Raw genomic sequence first — 5,215 nt, forward strand, 5'->3', positions numbered from 1 at the left:
TTACCCAGAAACAGACCCTGAGAGAACGATTTGAGTGAAAGTTGTATATTGGGGAAGTGATCCTTGGAAGCACCAATAGGAAAGTGGGGAGGCAAAGCAGCAAATGATATGCAGCCAATAAAGGGTGTGTTACCAGGCAGATTACCACCATGGGACTCAGTCCTGCCGGAGACTCTGGGAGACAGTGGAGAGCATGCCTCATACTGTCCCTCATCCCCATGGGACAAGGATGTGGGGAGCATTCAATTATCAATTCCTGTCATGGTTGGGGGCTACTGGGGAGGGAGGTGCCTGCTAATTCCAGTAACTACCAATGTGTCTCCTATGCAGGCTCCTGTCTCCAAAGGAAGCCTTCAGGCAAAGAGTTACAGATGTTGACGGTTGGAAACCTGAGAGTTGGCCTGTGTGGGGAAGGTGAATATCGAGAGGGGGCAGGGCATTAGCAGTATCTGCTATAGATGGGAATATGGGAATAATAGATAGATAGATAGAGATAAACATACACACGGGCACAAATATCAGTACAGATAAAGATAAGAAAACAAAGAGCTGTAGAAGGCAAGGTAAAGCTGTCTTAAAGGGCTTGAAGTGAGAACAAGTGCTTCTAGACTCAGCCATATAAATTCCTGTTTCTTTTAGCAAGGTAAAATCACAAAAGAATATTATTGATTGATTGATTGATTGATTTTAAACTGTACTTTTTAAAGATGATTTTATTTTATTTATTTTTTAAAATTTATTTATTTATTTCTGAGGGAGAGAAAAGAGAGAGGGGCAGAGAGAGAGAGGGGGAGAGAGAATCCCAAGCAGGCTTTGTGCTGACAGAGCCGACATGGGGCTCAAACTCAGGAACCGTGAGATCATGACTTGAGCCAAAATCGAGAGTCAGACCCTTAACCAACTGAGCTGCCCAGGTGCCCCACAAAAGAAAATTAAAGTTCAGCTGTCCTTTAAATAAATTTGACGTTAGCCTCTGGATTATTTCTTTGCAACAATTTCTTAAATTGTGTCATTTTTCAATTAAAAAACCATGAAATTTGTAGTAGAAATTTAGAGATTTGAAAACAAATCTATAGTCATGTCATCCAAATATTGACATTACAGACATTTTGATTTTTTCTTGTAGTGATTCTCATGCCAGTAAGTTTGGTTTTAACAGAATTAGGTCATCTTTTATTTATAATATTTTCCTGCTTTTTAAATTTTGCATTATGACCTAAGCAAGGATTTCCACTTGATCAGAGTTGATCACTTGCTCTTGGAGCAAAGTTCCCTATCTCCATGGAATCAGGATCCAGGAACGCTTTGAGGAATAATTCATTCTGTGTTCTCAACTGAAAAGTTCAAACATGCAGCAGTTTCAAACATATAGCAGCATAGCTGATAAATGGGATGGTCCTGTGCAAGCCAGGTTGGCAGGAAATGACCTGAAAAGGGAAAACAAAGTCATGAGAAAAGAGAATGGAATCTGAGCAAGAATCACCAACAGGGCTTGGGCAGACAGGTAGTGATTAAGCCCCTGACAACCTCATGTACTCAGTGATGGAGAGGCAGTGGGGCTCAATGGCAAGAGTGGATTTCTAGGGATCTAACAAGTTTCCCAACTCCCACTCCCCCACCCCCACATGTAAAATTTAGAAGAAGCCACAAGAAGGGGCAGGGATCTCCCTGTAGGTCAGTAGGAAAGATAAACACTGTCAGATACAAAACAGTCATGCTCGTTTTGGTATAGCTGAGCAGCAGGCCAACCCGGTGAAGGGTGCAGATGATATCAATAGCTGAGATCCGTAGCAGGGGATACTGGGCTCAAAGCACAGCAAGGGCGACAGCCTCAGAGGATGTTAGAGGTCAAGAGTGGATCAGTGCCACCACGCTGGCAGTTCAAGCCAGGAATAGATGTGGAGGGATGGCTATGGAGAGATGCAAGAATCATTCATAAGGAAAAATCCTTGCAAGCCACAGCCAAAACAGATCGCAAAGCAGCAGCTGAAACAGGAAGGCAGAGGTGCAGGCAAATTATATGAAAGGCAATGTTTTCTCAACATTCTCAACTGTTCAAAGACTCAACAGAACACTGTGTTTGTGTGCTATGTGGGGGATTAGGGCAAATAATTTTTTTAATGTTTCTTTTTTTTAATTTTTTTAATGTTTATTTATTTTTGAGAGACAGAGAGAAAGAGAGACAGAGTATGAGTGGGGGAGGGGCAGAGAGAGAGGGAGACACAGAATCTGAAGCAGGCTCCAGGCTCCGCGCTGTCAGCGCAGAGCCTGACTCGGGGCTTGAACTCACTAACCGGGAGATCACGAAGTGAGCCAAATTGGGCCTTATCAACCGAGCCACCCAGGTGCATAAATCATTAAAATATGCTAAAATTCACATGCTGAATATTCACATGCTAAAAGCATTCAAAGCATTTCTTACTGATATTAACAAAAATACTCCATAAACTTCGTTGTATGGATATCTTGTAATTGTCTTTAATCACACTTATTGTTAGACACTTAGACTGTTTAAAATTTTTCAAATCCTATAAATAGGATGAGGAATTACGCCACAACAAAGATTTACCCTCTGTATATTTCTTCAGGTTGGTTTCTAAGATTATGTTAGTAGTTATTGGGTAATAATTATTATTTATTCCCTGAATTTTATATTTCATGCCACATTTAACTTTGTAACATCCTTTGAGGTAGGGTTTCTTCTCATTTTACAGATGAGAAAACTGAGGTTCAAAAAAATCAAGTAACTTGCCTAAGATCACAAAGTTAGTGGGATGTAAAGCTGTATGTACTACACTTCCTGGGCTCCAAAGCCCATACTCTGAACTGATATGCCCAAATTCGAAAGACCCCCAAGAACAAACCACCAGAGTCCAGAGTCAAAGCCAAGTGGCAAGGGTCATTTATTGCAGGTTCGAACCCGGAACTCCGCGCACTCGTTACCGGTGACACTAAGAGGTCCTGAGCGAGGATCTTACAGCTTCTTTTATAGACAGGCACAAACAAGTTAGGGATTTTTCTCGGTTACAGAGCTGTTATTGGTTGACATTTAAATTTGAACACTCAGCAGAACTTGATTGGTTCCCGCCTTTTTTTCAAACCACTCAGCAGAACTTGATTGGTTCCCGCCTTTAGGTCAGACCACAACCAGGCACGCCCTGGCTGGTTCCGGGATGGGGGGGGGGGGTCTTTTCTTTGCAGTTGTGAGTACACCTGGTAATTTTTCTCTTAGTCTCTCATGAACCACCACACTGTGCGGAAAATTACGCTGATGCTATTTTCAAAATAGTATGATAGGGAAAGATAGGATTCAGTAGGCAGAAGAGTCCGGGGCTTAAAAGTACCTGGGTGGAGGAAAAACACATATTTTAAAACATTTCTTCTGGGAATGTCTGACCTGGAGCAAACTCCCTCAAGCATAAAGTTCCTCTTAAGAATGCAACGGACACTACCTACTCCCCTCAGGTTTTCCTCAGAAATTTGACCAACAGAGACCTGACTAATAATTACTAGTCGGCCATAAGATGTAGGACCCATAGGAAGGGTATGGCCATAAACCATCCCTCATATGATAAAAATGAGCCAATCAAAAAAAGGAATGACTACGCATTTAGAGGTACCTAGCCAGTGAGAATGGAACCTGAGAAGGAACAAGGGGGAGGGAAGGAAGCCTACCAAAACTTTATAAAACAAAGCTCCTAGCCTACAGTCCTGGCCATTTACTTTTGAATGCCCCTCTCTGTAAAGACAGCTTTCATACTTTTCTTTCTTACTGATCTTCTCCTCTAATAAACTTTGGCATGCGGCTCATTTTATTTTGTGTTCACCTCTGCATTCTTCAAAGCATGGAGACAACAAACCTTGGATATGGCGGTAAAAAAATCCCGCAACAATAGGACCCTGAAAACCGTTCTATAAGCTCTTTATACAAACTAGCATACTTAGTCTGAGTAGCAAAATAATAGAATTGTAGGCAGAAAGAGTTAGGGGTCCCCAGAAAAAGAAAAATGAGACAAAGCTTTCCTGCCACGGGAGAAGTCAGTTTTAGGCCCCCAGCTATTTTCTTTGATCTATGCCCTACTTCCTTGATGTATGCATATCCTACGGAACTTTCCAAAAGGTATCAGAATTACAAAGAAATGCAAAAACCTTAGCGGTCAAGGGTTTTAAGGGAACAAAGGGAATGCAAAAACTAACAGTCTCTGAGGCCAGGAAATAGCTTAACCACATTGGAGACAATAAATCAATGGTAAAACTCCCTGTGCTATATCAAAAGTAAGCAAGGCCTTGCTTTCCTTACCCGAGTAGTGAGCCCAAGACCCCAACCAGTTTAGGTGAGCTCTGGCTCTCAGATCATGCCCATACTACCTTCCCCTTGTCCAACAGTTACTTCTGTTCCATTATAATGTGAAAGTCTCCACCTGAAAGATGAGTACAACTTCATTAATATACATAGAATACATACTTAGGCGTGTTTCCTCTGTAAGGCTGTGCAACTTTATGCCCACTTTTACATGTAATGACAAAGCTCCTCTTTCTGAATATTTATTCTCACTCTAAATAAAAAGAACCCAGGGGCACCCGGGCATCAGTCATTGAGGGTCTGACTTCTGCTCAGGTCATGATCTTATGGTTAGTGAATTCGATCCCCGCCTCGGGCTCTATGCTGACAGCTCCGAGTCTGGAGCCTTCATCAGATTCTGTCTCTCTCTCTCTCTCTCTCTCTCTGCCCCTCCTCCGCTTGGCGCTCTCTCTCTCTCAAAAATAAATATATGTTAAAAAAAAAAAAAACCTTTAAAAAAAGAAAAACACTCATCCCTGCTCAGGGAGTCATGGCTTTGGAAGTTATTCTCTGTCATCTCCTGACTTGTTACAAATAAAGTTTCTTTATGACAATGCTCAAGTAATTTACCTGTAACTTACCAAGGAGCAGACTCACGATTTTTCCATTACAAAATCACTAGTTGGGAGCTGGGTATGAATGTCTCCCAACGGGCATTCTCTATGGAGAGAATCCATTGTTACAGAAGTTTGCCAAATCCACAAGCAGAATCATCACCCCATATTGACTCACAATGAAAAGCTACCAACAGGAGAAAAAAAAAATTCTAACTCAAAATCATTGTTTAATTGTAGTAATTTATAAAAACACTAGAAAAATACTTGAAGTAAAAAAATATTTATAGTAATTACTGTATTTGTAAGACAGCAAATA

At 41.3% G+C, this 5,215-nt stretch overlaps 1 long non-coding RNA gene across 1 annotated transcript; it reads right to left on the reverse strand.

The window, feature by feature from the left end:
* Positions 1 to 764: 764 nt before the first annotated feature.
* Positions 765 to 4,983, reverse strand: LOC131513524 (uncharacterized). Its single transcript, XR_009262620.1, has 3 exons — positions 4,924 to 4,983; positions 4,369 to 4,421; positions 765 to 1,427 (listed from the first exon to the last, which is right to left on the reverse strand). It is a non-coding gene; the product is annotated as an uncharacterized LOC131513524 (long non-coding RNA).
* Between the last annotated feature and the right edge of the window lie 232 nt (positions 4,984 to 5,215).

The sequence above is a fragment of the Neofelis nebulosa genome, chromosome 6 (assembly GCF_028018385.1).
Source record: "Neofelis nebulosa isolate mNeoNeb1 chromosome 6, mNeoNeb1.pri, whole genome shotgun sequence".
NCBI lineage: Eukaryota > Metazoa > Chordata > Mammalia > Carnivora > Felidae > Neofelis > Neofelis nebulosa.